Consider the following 18,145-nt stretch of genomic DNA (forward strand, 5'->3'; position numbering starts at 1 on the left):
TCTGCTTCTTTCTGCTACTCGTACTGTATGAGCGAGCCGGTCTGTTCAGCTAACATAAAAAAAATGGAAGACCCAGGACTTCCCTGGTGGCACAGTGGTTAAGACACTGTGCTCCCAATGCAGGGGGCCTGGGTTCCATCCCTGGTCAGGGAAATAGATCCCACATGCATGCCACAACTAAGAGTTCATACGCCACAACTAAGGAGCCCATGAGCTGCAACTAAGGAGCCCACCTGTCGCAACTAAGACCTGGCACAACCAAATAAATAATTTTTTTTTAAAATGGAAGACCCATTTGCAAATGCCTTTGTGCTCACATTATTTGGAATTATCCTTGCATCATTCACACTCCCAAACAGCTACTTCCCACTCCAACTCTCCTTCCCTTCTCCAGTGAGTTGCCCAGGTCAATTCACAGGCAGTAACGGGGTTTGGGCTACACAATGGTCACTGGTCTTCATTTGCAGTTTCTAGGGTCTGAAGCATTGAGGAATCAAGTAAGAAGAGGATGTGGTGATGCTTGTGGCAGGCTTCTGTCTTCTTACTTCTTTTGACATATTTTTGAGCACCCTAGTGATCGCCACTGAGCACACCAAGGTAAATAAATTTACACCAAGGTAAATAAATAAAACCGCCCATTCATTCAACAGATATTTAATGAGCACCTACTAGAGTCCAGGCAATAAGTCTATCACTGGAGATTCAATGGTGAGCAAAAGAGATGAGGTCCCCGCCCCAGTGGTACTTGCAGTGTAGTCAGAGGGACAGGCATAAACAAGAAAATAAGTCCATTCATCACACAAATAACAGCTCACTGGCCCTTGAGCAGTGATGCAATGAAAGCAATCTTCCCTGTGCTTTCATTTTACCATTTTCTCCTTACTTTTCTTCTGTTTCTCTGGTTTATGTCTCTTTGCCTTCTTTGTCCCACTCTTTCTTACTTTTTCCTCTTCTTTGTTTCTAAAGCTTCAGTGTCTCTAGAAACAGCCTTCCCATCCCATTCTACACATTGTACATCCACTCACAAGGTTTCAACAGCACCTCTCTGCTGAGGACCCTCAGATCTCTCCAGGTGAGGTCTCTCCTGGGAGCACTTGGCTTCAGTCCTACATATGAAACTGCTCACTAGAAATCCCCACTTGTTTGTCTTCAAAATTCATAATGTAATACATTCAAGTTGAATTTATTATCCCCATGCTACCCCCAACCCATAACAGGCTTACCAGCTATTTCCCTCAGTCTCGGAACCAAATTGTTAATTTCCCATCTCAATGGCAAGAACCACTTTCCCCCTAGACACTCACCAGAAAGCCAAGGTTGGCCTTTTCACCTCCCTCTGTCTTCCCCCCACATTCGATCAGGTTTCAAGTCCTATGGAGTCTGCTTCCCTAACATCTCCTAAACCTACCCCTCCTCTGCATCCCCTTCACCACCACCCTTTCCAGGTCTTGTAGGGATTATCCTACATGCTCTCCATTTCATCCCAAACACCCTGACCTGCCTTTCTATGGCCACCAGAGTCATCTCTGTACAATGCAAATCTAAGCAAAATCTTCAGTGGTCCCCAGGTTATTTTAGGATACATTTATAAGCTTCTTCTCATGGCACATAAGGTTTTGCATTTCTCTCCAGCCCCATCTCTTGCTCTAGCCATGCTTAAGCACTTTAGTTCCCCAAACGTGCTACTCTCTGTCCCCGAAAGAGTGCCTTTTATACCTCTATCTGCCAGGAATATCCTTCACCCACTTCTTTGTCTGATTAAGTCTTACACACTCTTCAAGACTCAGCTCAGAACTTCCTTCAGGAAGACTTTTGCATCAGCTTGTACGTTTTCAGCTTCAACTAACAAAATATCAAACTAACTATTTATTATAGTATAATTTAGAGGTTGTTATTCCCCTGCAATTTCAGAGCTAGTTAATTTAGCAGCTGAGCTCTAGACTGCCTTTTCTTTGTCTTGGCTTTCCCCCATATGATCTCAAAATGTATACCTTGCCTCCAAACATCAAATCCACACAAAACCACACCCAAAGACAGAAAAAAATAAGAGCTTCCCCTTGGAAGCTTCTCTTTTTTATCAGAGAAGAAAATCTTTCCCAGCAGACTTCTCTTCTGGTCCCATTGAGTAGGTCCAGGTCACTAGCTCACCCTAAACCAATCATTGGCAAAGGGAGAAGGTTTACTATGGTTTATCTGTGACTGGTGGAGAAGCCCCTCTACTCTGAACAGAACAAAGTTCAGGTTCTATTGACAAGAATGAATGAAGGAAATGGTGGTTAGGTAGGTTACTGACAGTTTTGGCCATGCTTCCTCTCCTAGAGTTCTTTGCTCACCACTCCCTCACCAGAAAGAATGAGGTTCTTGTCAAGTACTCTGTCATTGTGCTTTCCAGACTGTTTTGCAGTGTTGATTTAGTTATTTGTCTCCTTTTACTGACCTCCATACAGTTTATTCATATTTGATTCCTCAACACCCAGCAAAGGCCTAGTGCAGTGCTCAATAAAAATTAATGTTTGAATGATGGAGTGATTTAATTAATTAGTAAGATGTCCAGGACAATTTCCACGTGGTTTCATTAATCCTAATAATTTGACCCATCTATATAGTGATAGAAAAAAAAATCAGACTGACATATGACCATACAGTTTGTGCTGTTTGCTCCATGCAAGTTCTATTGTTTTATTGCTTTTGTAGCTCAACCCTATGGCTGATTACCTTCTGCTCCCTCTGCAGCAGCAACCAAATGACCACTTGCTTCATTAAATAGAGTCAATGTCTCATGGCCCCCAAAAGGACCAGGCTGGGGCTGAGCCATTTTTTTCTATTACTCTGTTAGTGTCTGCCAAGCCAGCAGGAATCAACACCATCTGTCAGCTTACCATCTTTGGGGTGGAACTTCAAAGGCAGGGTTTCATTTTCTGGGTCAAGTTGACCTGTAACTTTCATCTTCTTCATACTAACCCTCCATCTGTAGAACTGCATCATCTCTGCAAAGTGGCCAACAGCTCTCATCCAGTGCCTTAGCAAATATTTATTGACGGAGCTAGTGAATGATTCATTTAATTGACTTATATGTAATCTTCAAAAACAGCCATAGCAAACAAGAGTTCTTATTTAAAAGGTATGTGCCACAGTAGAAACACTTTTAAAAATAACCAAATAAGCACCTTTTATCAATGTTGGCATTCTGTTCACAAACTAATTACCACCTTATGTAACTGACCTTATTAAGGGATGTTGACACCTTCTTAAGTTATCTTTGGAAACCAAAATCAAACCTAAATACAATTATGATCTTGCCAGGTTCAAAAACTGCCATTTTGATGTGACCAGAATTCCCTACTGAGTTCAGAAATCCAACTCAAATCCCTAAGTTGGAAGAAGGAGGGATGTGGATCAAATCAATAAATGAATTATGAATAAAATGGCCATTAATTAACTTAGGCATGAAAATAAAAATAGAAGTGTCAACTGAAGCATGAACTGGTAATCTTCTAACATAGGATAAACATTAGTTGGTTGGTGGAAAATTTGTTTTGGGCATTTATATGGAAGATGGCTCCTTAGCAAACCAAAGAATTACAGAGCAATGTCATGTCAATATGCCATGTGACGGTAAGCATTTTCCCTGTGGCAGGAATCACAGCCAGCGTACTGGGGGGTCCCCTCAGAATGCTCTGTTAGAAGTTAGGGTCCATGAAAACAGAGTCATGGACTCATGCCCCAGGCTGCCAGGCAGGAGTGTATCTTGACGCAGGTCCCGTGAGCAGGACTTGCCAGAGTTTCAGTGAGACCCAGACGTCAGTCTAGCCATTAGGTGTGGTAACTCCCGCTGGAACGGGAACAGCATACTCGTGAGGACGTGTGCTGGCACAGCTTCAACAATTCAGCAACTGGAAATAGGGCTTATTTGGCACAAGATGTAAACCAATCTATGAAACAAAGGAACAGAACTACCAGCAAACATTGCCTGTCACAACAAACCAAAGGCTAATCTTAGCTCACCAAGGTCATAAACTCCTACAGAGTGGAAACAGCTAGATGGTGGCAAGTATCATTCACAAATAATATTAAGGCTGGGCTGACTCTGAAATACATGTTCAGAAAATTGTCGTGTGAGATGCAAGCTATTACACGTAGAATGGATTAACAACAAGGTCCTACTGTATAGCACAGGGAACTATTTTTCAATATCCTGTGATAAACCATAATGGAAAAGCCTATGAAAAAGAATGTGTGTGTGTGTATATACATATATATATATATATATATATATATATATATACATATGTATATGTACAACTGAATCACTTTGTTGTACAGCAGAAATTAATACAACATTGTAAATCAACTATACTTCAATAAAATAAATTTTAAAAAAGAGAAAATTGTCCCACAAAGATGAGCTTTAGAACTTGTTTAATCCAAACTCCTCACTTAAGAAATCGAGTTTTAAAGAGGGGAAATGACTTGCCTAATCTCATACGGCTTTCTCTGAGAGTGTCAGGACTGGACTCCTGGACCCCTAACTCCAAATGAGGGCTCTTCCCACTTTAACTCTGCACCCTAAAGCTCCTACCACAGTGCCCTGCGTGCAGTTGGCTTTCAACCAACTTGATGAACAAACCATGTCAATCATGATTGGGTGTTAGCAGGGCCAGATCCTAGTTATATGGGGCTTAACACCTAAAATTTGGAGGAAGGGATTGCTTTAAGAAAAATAGTACAAAATGAGGAATATAAAATTTGGTACAAAGGTGAATATTTCTTCAGATTGAGAGAAGAAAGTATAACAAATTACAAATATAACAAAGTTAACAACACAAGTGTTACAAAATCCATAAATGTAAGATAATATTCTTATGAATGAACTGCCTGGCACGTCTCTATAATACTTTCTTGCCCAATAGTTTCTGGCTCCATACTCTCTGGTTAACTCTTCATATAATAACAATTGTGTAATCTTCTCCACAGAGAGAATAGAAAATTTACTCTTTCTTCTAACAGAAAAAAAATTTTTATTTATTGTTAACAGTTTAGAAAAGTTACTTTGAGCTTCACAAGTTCTTACTGGTGATTTGACATTAAATTTTAAGGTTTTCAAACCTGGGAAAACTCTAATCTAGTTGCTTTCATAAGAGCTGCAGGACTTCAGGACATTTCTTGGCTAATCTTAAATACTTCTAGAATTCATGACACATATTCGTCAGAGAAAATGCACTTTAAAATGGCTGCTGTATTTCAGTGAGCTACATAATTGTACAATAAATTAGTCGTATGCTACACAATGATTCAAAGATGAATATGTGTAGTTTTGTTCAAGGGGTACACTTGTTTCTTCGGCCTGTTTCTTGCATGCTGTTTCGTCTGGAATCGCCAGACTTCATCAGGACAATTTATATTAGATTCACAAAAACTTGATTTGACGTGCATGCAGAAAACACAACTTTGCATTCAGAACGGACTCAACATTTACAGCATTGCTACAGGATTGGGTCCCACAAACATAAGAATTCAGAGGAAATTCTACTTTATGAGACTCCCATTACAATATTTAAAAATGTAAGGAGTGTTTACTGGTGTACACCCTACATTATCGAAGTATAGCTCAGACAGAAGAGAACTTCCTTTTTGACAAAGAGTTGATGAGCACCAAAGTCTCCAATTACAATTTTACACATCCGGTGATTCAAAGACTTCTTCGCAGACTAGCGTCTGGATACACTTCAAACCTTGTTTCTTTTCACCTTCCTCCTAGTGTCAGGACTGGGCACTGAAGGACACATGTGTGACATGGGGCAGCCTCTGGCACAGTGAGTGGGGGGGAGAATTTCAAAAAGTCATCTACACTAGGAGATCTAGCAGTAACTTCATATACATGCAAGTGACTGAAGACCACAGAAATATATGCCACTAAACCAAACTAAGTGTATCTCCAAGTTTACATCCTCTTAGCAACATCCCTAAAAGTTCAGGCCATGATAAAGTCACCTGACCCAAGGCAAAGTCGGAGAGGAAAAAGATAGTACTCTTAATTGATTGTGGTGAAAATACCATTTTGAAATTTTTATGAAAACTTATAATTATGTGAACACAAATCTGGAGACCCTCCCTTGCCCTTGGAATGGGCCTTATAAGTGAAGGCCCTTGAAGTGGAAGCTTTATGAATTCCATGGTCCTCGTGCCTCTGTGTGCCGGCCTTTGTATCATCCCCGTGCTGGAACAGGAAGACGATCAGCAGAGTCAGCTTTAAATGTGAAGGACAAGGATTGATCAGATGGTCTGATGGGAAGTATATTCCTTCCCATCAGAGCCTCACTCTTCTGGAGGCTAGAAGTTTGAGATTGAGGCGTCAGCAGGACTGTGTTCTCTCCAACAGCTCTAGGGAAGAATCCTTCCTTGCCTCTTCCGTCTTCTGGTGGTTCCTAGGAACCCTTGGCATGCTTGCCTTGTAGATACACCACTTCAGTCTCTGCCTGCAACGTTGTGTGTGTCTGTGTGTGTGTCTCTGTCCTTTCTCCTCTTCTCATAAAGACACCAGTCATACTGGCTGAGGAGCCCACCCTAATCCCACGTGACTTCATCTTAACTGATTACATCTGCAACATCCTTACTTCCAAATCAGGTCCCGTTCTGAGGGACTGGGGGTTAGGACTTCGACATATCTTCTTTGGGGGACACGATCAACCCGGAACAGAAAGGAAACAGCACTCTCCTCACTATGCATTAACCAGCTGTGTGGTCCTAAGCAACTCAAACTTGTGATTCAACAAACTTCAGTTAGCACCGAGCACGTGCTAGGGATCCCCAGAAAGGAACGATCAGGCAGCCACTCTTTTTTTTTTTTTTTTTTTTTTTTTTTGCGGTATGAGGGCCTCTCACTGTCGTGGCCTATCCCGTTGTGGAGCACAGGCTCCGGACGCACAGGCTCAGCGGCCATGGCTCACGGGCCCAGCCGCACTGCGGCAATGTGGGATCTTCCCGGACCGGAGCACGAACCCACGTCCCCTCCATCGGCAGGAGGACTCTCAACCACTGCGCCACCAGGGAAGCCCTGTCTTCTCTTTTATATTCAAAGATGAGAGCACTAGCCTGCCATCAGTGATGTATATACTTTGAGCTGCTTTCTGGGTATGGCATAGGGTGCCGGAAAACACCCCTTTCATGTCTCAGGTTCTTTGTGATCCTGTGCAGTGATTGTATTCTGAGACTCCATTCACTCATATACTCCAGGCTTGAGTCTCCATATATAGCGGTTCTGATGACTTGTAATTCATGTAAATGTTAGGGTTGTCTCCTTTCATTCTGCAAAAAGTACCTAAAATACCTTTCTTTTAACCATAATGGTCAACCGGTAGTGTATGCTGAAACCATTGATTTTCCAAATATAGCGCCTGCATTTAGCACTGAGAATAGCCCTTTAATTACTACAAAACCAAACAATATAGGGAGAAGCCTGCACATTGGGGTGCAGCAGATGCTGGGGCAGAGGGACTCTGGGGGCAGGTCCAGTGTAGCAGGCAGACCCTCACCATGTGGAGGACTAGACCCAGACAACAGGGGAGTCAGCACACGGATGCATGGCCAAAGCACAGGAAAAAGGCATCTCAAAACAGACAACACTCCAAAACAGGCAGGCAGTGGGGCTGAATGAAGGCTTTCTGCAGGGGCAAGAGGCAGGCCTTCAGATGGGAGTGAAAGGACAGCTTGCATCAGGGGGACAGAAGAGGGCAGCAATAAGAAAGGTTGACTCTGGCAGACAGACCTGGGTTTGAATCCTGGTCCAGCCACTACGTCACTGGAGAAGACTGCTGGCGGATTCCATACCTGACTCTCTTCTTTCTGGGCATGTGTCCTTTGCAGTTAGTTGTGGCCGTGGGACTTCTTTCTTGCCAATGCACCGTGAATGGAAGCCATTTGGATTGGTACCTTAACATTTCTCACACCCAGTCCTCCATTCTGCCACCTCCTTGCGGTGACCTTGGTATTGAGAGGGAACACTCTAAGATGGATAGGGTCTCTGAATCCCTACTTGGAGGAAAGGCCTGGCCAGTCAGGAACACCTGCTCTGGATTTCAGGTGAGCCAGAAATACATTTCTACCTTAACTAGTACAACTTAGACAAGTTATGCAGCCTCTCTAAAACTCATCTGAAACCTAAGAGGAATATTAATGAAATGATTTCCTATCATCCTGCACAACCTGGACCCTCCTTCCCAGCCATCTTCCTGTGCCATTTCTCACTCCACACAGGTGTGCTCACACATGGCTGCTACCTGGGAGGGGTGCACCATGGCCATCCTATTTCATCCTATTTTCATGCCACTCACCACCATTTTTCTTCTAAATTTACTTCCCCCACCTCAAGTTCCTTTGACAGATGTGTATACCCACCTCCTGCTTTAATTTTCTTGGCATTTATTACTATCTGATTTGTTTGGTTGTTTGTTTATAATATCTCCACCATTAAAATAAAGGCTCCATTATAATATAAATATATAACTATATAAATGTAATGTAAAATAAGTCTATAAATATACGTAAGTATATTATATTGTAAATAATATAAATATATATTATCAATAAACAAAATACGATATAAACACTGTATCTTTTGGGTTTAGAATAGTATCTGATCTACAGGAGGCCCTCAGGCAATATTTGTTGGATAGATGGATGGGTGCATAGATGGATAGATGGATGAAGCAGAGCCCAGCTATAAGAATAGGAATACAAAGTCAAGGACAGACTAGGCCGCATGGGTGACTTCATGTGGAGCTAGAGTCCCAGGTTGGCTCTCTTTACCGTCTTCTACACCCAGCTGGTCCAAGAGTAGGGAAGCCATATATGTTCCTGCCTGCATGCCAATCCTTGGCCATTGCGTAGAGCTGCCTGGAGCACTGAGTCAAGTGGGATTCTAAGGCTGCAGCTGTCTGGGTTTAGCAGAAATGAAGGTGATGGTCCATTAATGGTGTCTGTCTCAGAAAGGGAAGTAGGAAGTAGTGGTAAGCATATTTGCAGTCCTTTTCCTGGAAGCTACTATGGGGCTGAACCTGCTGGTGTGGGTCAAATTATCTCAGCTGTAGAAGGAAGCAAGCCACAGAGGCTGGGGAAAGGCAGGACCTGACAGCATTTTTGAAATGCCATTTACCACCTGTGCTGGCTGTGATTACACCAAGGCTGAAAGTCATGTGATTAAACGTGCTGAGATGATTAGTCTGAATGGGTTTTGAGCTCCTGGCTTTCTTCCCATTGATTTTCAATGGGTAATAATAACACACTGATAAATTCTACATAGGGAAAGGACTCAAGGGCACAAGAAGACTTTCACGCCCGCCTTAACCAGGCTTGTGTTCTCCTGTGACAGTGGCCACATTTCACTAAATAAGTAATTGTGCTAGCCCCCTTTTCATTCCTGCAGTATGATTTTTTTTCTAGTGGATGGCTTGGCTTGAAGCAAAGTACCCGAAGCCTGATGAAGCCTCGTCTGACAGTAATTGAAGATAAGACTAAGCCTTCAAGTTTTGAAGCATATCACAAGGAATTCAGCCTTGTTATAGCAAACCGTAAAGCTAAGGGGTCTGTTATTACCATAAAATATATCTTGCAAAATCATTTTCTGTTTGTCCAAGACCAATCATCTCTTTCTCTCTTAGAAAGGAGAGAGCCACTTTTCTCCAGTCAGTTTTAAAGCCAGGATGCTGCCTAATATTCTGTAAGGCTTTAGGATTTGCATAGCTCAGAGGCTGAAACAACAATATAAATGAGTTTTTTAACTTCTCAAAGCTTCCCCCTCAAAGGTCACAGATTCTCTCTGCTGTCCAAGTTTCTCCCTGGAAGAAAGTCAAGAACCCAGCGGTCCTTATTTTGCACATCTTTAATGTATTCAGTGGATACTATCATATCTGTCATTGCCAGGATGACACCCAGACCCAAGCTGGTGTCCTGTGTATGTGTATTCATATCCATATCCATTTTTAGGTCTTTTAACTATTTTCAATACATTTTTATTATCGTTTCCATAAAAGCTTTGTATATATTTTTTCTATCTATTTCTAGGTATCTCATTTTTAGAGGGTACTATGATTTTTTTATTGCATTTTTTAAATGTACTGCTGATAGATAAAAATTCAGTTGCATTGTTGTTCTTGTTTTTGTTGATTGTTTATCCAGCCACTTTACTAAACTTTCTTATTAAGTCTAATAATTTATCTGTAGATGCCTTTGGATTTTCTATGCAATTTTTAATTCTGTTACTATGACTCTTAGGACCCTTGCATCCCAATCTCATTTCTTTATTAAACTAGTTAGGACTACTACTACAGCATGAAATAGAAATGGAGATGGTAAGCCCTCTAGTCTTATTCCTGATATTAAAGGGAATATTTTCAATACTTTTCCATTTTTTATGATATTTGCTGTTGGAGTGCTTTTGTAGATTTTTTTTGAAGTTAATGAGGGTTCTTCCTATTGAGCATTCTTCCTAGTTGCTAAGAGTTTATATATGAACACATGTTGAATTTTAGCAATCCATTTTCTGTAACTATTTTTTTTTTTTTTTTTTTTTTTTTTTTTTTTTTTTTTTTGCTGTACGCGGGCCTCTCACTGCTGTGGCCCCTCCCGTTGCGGAGCACAGGCTCCGGACACACAGGCTCCGCGGCCATGGCTCGCGGGCCCAGCCGCTCCGCGGCATGTGGGATCCTCCGGGATCGGGGCACGAACCCGTGTCCCCTGCATCGGCAGGCGGACTCTCAACCACTGCGCCACCAGGGAGGCCCGATTTTCTGTAACTATTAATTGTATATTTTTCCCCCTTTGTTTTTTTTTTTTTTTGACCGTGCCACGTGGCTTGCAGGATCCTAGTCCCCCACCAGGGATTGAACAGGGGCCAACGCAGTGAAAGCACTGAGTCCTAACCACTGGACCACCAGGGAATTCCCATCCCCCTTTAATTTATTAATGCAGTGAATCATATTAATTGATTTTCTAATGTTTAACTTTACATCTTTGGGATGAATCCAACTTACTGACATATTATATTCCTACATCGCTGAATTCAGTTTGCTAATATTTTTGTGTAGAATGTTTGCACCCATATTCATAAATGACACTAGACTGTAATTCGCTTTTCAGGTACTATTCTTACCAAGTTTGGTATTATGATTATGCTAGACTCATATATTCTGAAATCATTTTTATAAAATCGAGATTATTTATTCCTTGAATGTTTGATAGCACTTAGTAAAACTGTAAAATTGTTTTTAAAAACACAGTAAACTGTGAAAAAATATTATTTTGTGGGAATATTTCATATTACTGATTGAATATTTTTATTTATTATAAAATTTTTTAAGTTATTATATCTTTATTTCCTCTTGAATCAGTTTTGGTCAGTTATATTTTTCTAGGATTTGTCAATTTTACCTAAATTTTCCAATTTATTGGCATTAGGTTGTTCAAAAGACCATATTTTCTTTTTAATATATGCAGCATCTATAGTCATATCTTTTATATTTCTAATGTTGTTAATTTGTGCCTCTTCTTTCTCTCTCTTTTTCATTAATTTTGCAGAGGGTTTCAATTTTATTAGCCTTTAAAAAAAACTTTGGTTTTGCAGGTCTTCTTTATTATGTGTTCATTTTCTGCTTTAATCTTGTGTTATTTTCTTCTACTTTTTTTGAGTTTATTTTACTGCTCTTTTCTAAGGATACTTAGTTCATTAGTTTTCTACCATAATTCTTGTCTGATTGTTCTTTAGACTATAAATTTCCCTCTAAATATAGCCTTAGTGGAAATCTAAAATTTTTGATAAATAGTATCTTCAGTACAATTCCATTCTAACATTCTTTTAATTCTCCTTGTTATTTCTCCTTTGGCCTTGGAATGTTTAGAAGTATGCTTTTTAATTTCTAAATTATTGGAAATTTTAGTCATATTTTTGTTTTTTATTTGTAGCTTAATTAAGCTGTGGTTAGAGCATATGACCTATATGATAAAATTCATTTAGAATTAAGCCTTGATTTGTAGACTAATACGTGGTTGCTTTTCACTGATGTTCTTTGTCTCTAAAAAAAATGAGCTTTTTATAGCTGATTGATGTGGTTTTATGGAAATGATCTATGATTAAGTGAAACATGTTCATTGTATTATGTAAATCTTATTCATCCTTAATGATATTTTTTTAGTCTGCTTGTCTTATTACCCCCTTAGGATAGTGGATTTGCCTATTTTCCCTTGTAGTTCTGTAAATTTTTACTTTACCTATTTTCAGGCTACATTATTAAGTCCATATAAACTTGGGATTATTTTATCTTTCTGTTGAATTGAACTTTCTATAAAATAAAGAAATTCTTTCACTAGAAATACTCTTTGCCTGTGGTTTATTTTGATATTAATATAGCTAGGCCAATTTTATTTTACTTACCATTTGGCTAATGTATCTTTTCGGTATTGCTGGATAACAAACTACCCCAAAACCTGGTGGCTTAAAACAGTAATCCTTTATTATTGCTCATATGTCTGCTGATCTGGAATTTAGCTGACCTGGTCTGGGATTAGATATGCTTCTCAATGCAGATGTGTGGATTGGATTGACTATGGTGGTTCTGCTCCACGTCTCATCTACCTTGGACCAGTGGGCTAGCCAGGGCCCATTCTTCTCATGGCAATGGCAGGGATACAAGAGCACAAATGGACATTAGTAAAGCCCCTTACAGCCTAAGCTTAGAATTGGCACATTATCACTTCTCTCCATAGACCACTGGTCAATGAAAGTCACATTACAAGTCCAAAATCAAAGTGTAGGGAAGTATACTGTACCCATAATAAGACCAGGAAAAGGGAGATGGAGGGAAGGGTAAAGAATTAGAAGCAAATATTCAATCTATCACACCATCTTTTTTCTATCAATCTTTCTGTGTCCTTAGGCTTTTATATGTCTCATGTAAATAGGATAAACTGGATGTTATTTCCTGTTCAGTGTGATCATATTTGTCTTTTTCTCATGTATTATAATTGTTGAAATATTTGGATTTATTTCTAGTCATTTTAATTCCATCCTCCATAATCTTAACCTCTCTTTTATCTTTTCCATCTCTTTGTCTCTAATAATTTCTCTCTCTCATCTTCCAGTTCATTAATTCTGTTCAGCTCTATCTAATATATTAATAAACACATATAATTCACATGTTAATTTCAATTATTGTATTTATCATTTTGAGTTGTATTTTATTTTGTTTCAAATTTGCTTGCCTATTCTTTATAGATTCTCTCCAATGCTCATATTTTCAAAGTTGTCTCACTTCTTTAAATATATTAACCATAGTTAAGAATATCTAAAGTATTTATAGGTCTGTTTCTAAAGTCTTTTTTTTTTCTTCTGATGCCTTGTATACTCATGATTTTTACTATAAGCTGCTCATTTTTCTTGGAAATTTATCTCCAAAAATCTTGGGGGATCTGGAATGAAGATGGGTTCCTGCAGAGGTGATTTACATTGGTGTCTGTTGTGCTCCCGGAGGCTCTGATATTTTAAGCCTAACTGTAAATTAAATTCTTGGTTCAATGTTTTTGAGTTGCCAGTTCCATATGAATTCAGGCTTCAAATTAGCATGAAGCCCAGTTTATGGCTAAAAATTCTGAGAGGATTTCTTTTTCCCCTGATTAGCACCAAGTTTTGAGACAAGTAATTTCCTCTTCGGTCTAGGGTGAGAGAAAGGAAGAGACCAGATGGCCCTTTAGTTCTCTGCCTCGAACATACCCTGAGTTTTCTGGTGTCTCCTTTTTCCGTGAATCCATGAAAAAAAACAAACAAACATTAAGTTCACCAGGATCAGCAACTCTACACAAAACATCATAAGCCCTATTGTTTTCTTAATAAGTAAAACCACATCACCTTGTGCTTTTACAGTTCCTGTATTGAAGACCTGAGGAGGTAAGAGATGGTTTAGCATTACCTCTTCAGTTCAGTGATTTGACTCAAATTCAAAGGTGGTACACCCGTTTCAATAATTAAACCACCACTTCAAGGGCTTTATCATTAAGCATAAAGAAATAGGAACTAATGAGAGTTGGAGATGGGGATAATATTGTGTGATACTAGCAATATGCTTGGCAATGTCATAGAAGAGAAAAGCTTAGACTTTAGTTATCTCAAATAAAGCCTTTTCATTTCACACACGAGGAAACTAATGATCAGAGATGCAATGTCATATAGCAGATCACACAGCTAATAAATGTCAGAATCAGAATCAGAGACAGTCTAACTTCTACCTTAGCCTTCTTTCCTCTTAAACCAGTGTCTTCCAAGCTATAATATCTGGAATAATAGTTTCTTCATGAGTTGCTCCCCAAAGGGTTCTTTGATCAAATAAATTTAGGAAGTTCTGCATGCCGTTAACTCTCTTTCATAGACTTAGAAGGCATATAGCATAACCAAGGCTCAGAGACATTGTGAAGTAAGAATTCTTTTTAACTATCACTTCCCAAATTAATTTAACCAAAAAATATTTTCCTACAGAACACCTGTTAAAACTGTGCAGAACATTTATGCTCCCCAAAGCAATTTAGGAAATGGTCATCTGATAAAAAATCATCTCTGCCATTTTCTAAGTAGCATAAAACTCTGTGCAGTCATTAAATCCCTAACAAAACAAAGGGGATCCTGTGGCACATATTGTTTTATTACACCTGAAGTTGTCATGTCTGGAGATATACATCAAAAATTTCATCATTGATTTGAACCTTCAGTTATATAAATAAAAAATCTTAATCCTTGAAAAATGGACTAGAGAGGACTCCCACTTCCAACTATGATGGAGTACCCTTTATCAGACCATTCCTCCTGCTATGAACAATTATGAATGCTGAATAAAATATTGAAAAACAGCTGCTTAAAGATATCAGCAATCAATCAAGGCAACCAAAAGCTGATTGGCCAAGACCCCAGAGAGAGGAGAAGGATACTTCAGTGAGCCTGACCTCCTCCACTGACAATTTGTAAATAAAGTGGGGTCAAGAGGCCGAGCAAAAAGTAACTTCTCAGAGCTTTTGGTAGTTCCATGGGGCTGCAGAAATAAAAGTTGGAGTTTTAGGTGACCCAAAGTCAGTATCTGAATTCTTAAGATACTGGAGAAAAGGAAACCACAGATAAGTGGGCCCAATATTCTGTCTGTGTGGCTTTTCTCATTGAGAAATTATCTGATTCTCAAGACACATCAGACACAAAGCAACAGCTAAGAAGTGAAAAGCCAAGCAGAAATTTTAGGATTCTCACCATTCTGGGGAACAAACACTACAAGTATTAGAATTATCAGATATAGACTTTACAATAACCATGTTTAATACTTCATGAAAATAGACAACAAAAGGAAAATTTGACCAGAGAATTCAAATCCATAAAAAAGGCTCAAATGAAAATTTGAGAACTGAAAAGTACAATAACTGAAAATAAAAACCCAATGGTGGTTATAACAGTAGGCTAGAGATAGCAAAATAGAGGATCAGTAAATGAATGATAGGTCAGTAGAAAATACATTACTGAAGTACAACTAGGAAAAAGTGTAAAAAATTACTAAAAGAAGCTAAGAAGCACGGGATGTGATAAAAGGTCAACTTACTGTAATGCACCTCTCAGAAGAAGATAGGACAAAGCAGTACTCACAGAGATAATGACAGCACCATTTGAAACAAATTCAAGTCATCAAACCACAGATTTTTAAAGCTCTACAAATTCCAAGTAGCATAAATATAAAGAAAGCCATGCCTAAGCACATCATAGGAAAACTATGAAAACCAAAAGCAAATAGGATATCTTAAAACCACCCAGGGAAAAAAGACACATTACTTTCAAAGGTAATACTGGCAACTAACTACCCAAAAGAAATAATAGAAGTCAGAAGGCAATGCAATGACATCTTTAAAATGTTGAATGAAAATAACTGCCAATATCCAGTGAAAATCTCCTTCAAAAATGAAAGCAAGTTATAAACATTTCCAGGCAAAGAGAGAGAGAGAGAGAGAGTGAGAGAGAGAGAGTTTGTCACCAGCAAACCACTATAAAAGAAATACTAAAGAGAGTTCTTGAGGCAGAAAAATTTATCTTAGCTGAAACCTGCAAATATAGGAAAGAATGAGTATCAGTGAGAAAGGTAACTATATGGATAAATCTGAAGAAAAATTAACTGTAAAAAATAATAACAATGATGCTTTGCTCCATTTTAAATATATGCATAATTAAAATGCATGACAAAATATAGCAAAAGTAGAAAAGGTTAAAAATAATTAAAGTGTACTAAGATTCCTGCATTCTCTGAAAAGTGGTAAAAGTACTCCTTTAGAATGCACCCTTGTAACTCAAGATCACATGTTGTCATCTATAGGGTAATTGTAAATAGAATAGTAAAAATAGATAATACATATAGAGAACAAATAGTAAGATACACAGGACAAATAATACAAATATATCAATAATTACATTAATTATGAATATACAAAATATTTTATTAAAAAAATAAAACTTGTCAGACCATTGTAAAAAGAAACAATTACATGCTAATGATGAGACACACATTAAGTGGAGGAAAAAATTTGAGAGTAAAAGCACAGAAAAAGATACACTATACAAACCCTAAACTATAAATAAGGCATATGTAGTTCTTTTCTTGTCAAACAATGTTCAACTTTAAGGAGAAAAGATTACTAGAGGTAAATAGGGACATTTTATAATGATAAAAATGTCAATCCACTAAAAAGATGTAGCAATCCCAAATTTGTATGCATCTAATAACATAGCCTCGAAATATAGAAAGCAAATTTTAAAACCTCAAGGATAAATTTTAAAATTCACAATCACACTGAGGTGCTTTAATACATCTCTTTTAGTAACTGATAGAACAAACAGACAATGAATCAGTAAAAATATGAAAGATTTGAACAACACAATTAACTAATCTGACCAAGTTGTTACATTTAGAACACTCCATCCCCAAACTACAGAGTATACATAACATTTACCCAAATTGACCATAAGCTGGGCTGAAAGGCAAGTCTCAATAAATTTTGAAGAACTGAATTATACCAAGTATATTTTCTGACTGCAACCAAAGCAAGCTATAAATTAATAACAAAAATATAATTAGAATATCTTAACATATTTCAAATTTTTTAAATATATAAATAACCCATGGGATCAAGGAGAAATAAAAATGGAAACTGGAAAATAACTTCTAACTGATTAATAATAAAAATACAATATATCAAAACTTGTGAGATGCAGCTAAAGCTGTATTTAAGGAAAAATATATACTTTTAAATGCATGTATTAGAAAAGAAGAAAGCTGAAATTTAATGATCTAAATATCTATCTCAAAAAATTTTTCAGTCATCAAGAACAGAAATTAATGAAATAGAAAACAAATACACAACAGAGAAAAAGTACAGAGACAAAAGTTGATCCTTCAAATTTAAGTTTATGATCTCTATAAACCCCTAGCAGTATTGAGAGAGAAAAAAAAGAGTAAACACAAATTACCAACATCAAAAATGAAAAGAGAGACATCAATACAGATCTTGCAGATATTTAAAAGATAATGAGAGCAAATTATGAACAAGTTTTTGCCAATACAAGTGAAAATTTGGATAGAATGGACGAAGTGTTTGAAATGTTTAGCTGGGAACTGACCCCCAATACAAGAATTGTATTGCATTGTATTGTATCGTATTGTATTGTATTATATTCTTATAGAAATACAAGAATAGAAATATGAATATTCCTGTATTTATTAAAGAAACTGAGTCCATAATAATAACCTTCCTGCAAAAACACACACATAGACACACACACACATACACACAACACTAGGCCCAGATAGCTTCACCAATAAATATTTCCTAACATTTAAAAATAACACTAATTTTATACATACTCGTCCAGATAATTTAAAAAAAAATAATGTATACATCACATCTTGTGTCATGAGCACAGCATAACCTTGATACCAAAGCTGACAGAGAACAATTTCAGGCAAAATCACTCTTGTGATACTAACACAGTATTAGCAAATCCAATCCAGCAAAAGGTAAAATGTATAATCTAACATAATCAAATGAGACTTATTTCAGGAATGGAAGGTTTATTTAACATTCC

Source organism: Mesoplodon densirostris, chromosome 13 (genome assembly GCF_025265405.1).
Source record: "Mesoplodon densirostris isolate mMesDen1 chromosome 13, mMesDen1 primary haplotype, whole genome shotgun sequence".
Lineage (NCBI taxonomy): Eukaryota > Metazoa > Chordata > Mammalia > Artiodactyla > Ziphiidae > Mesoplodon > Mesoplodon densirostris.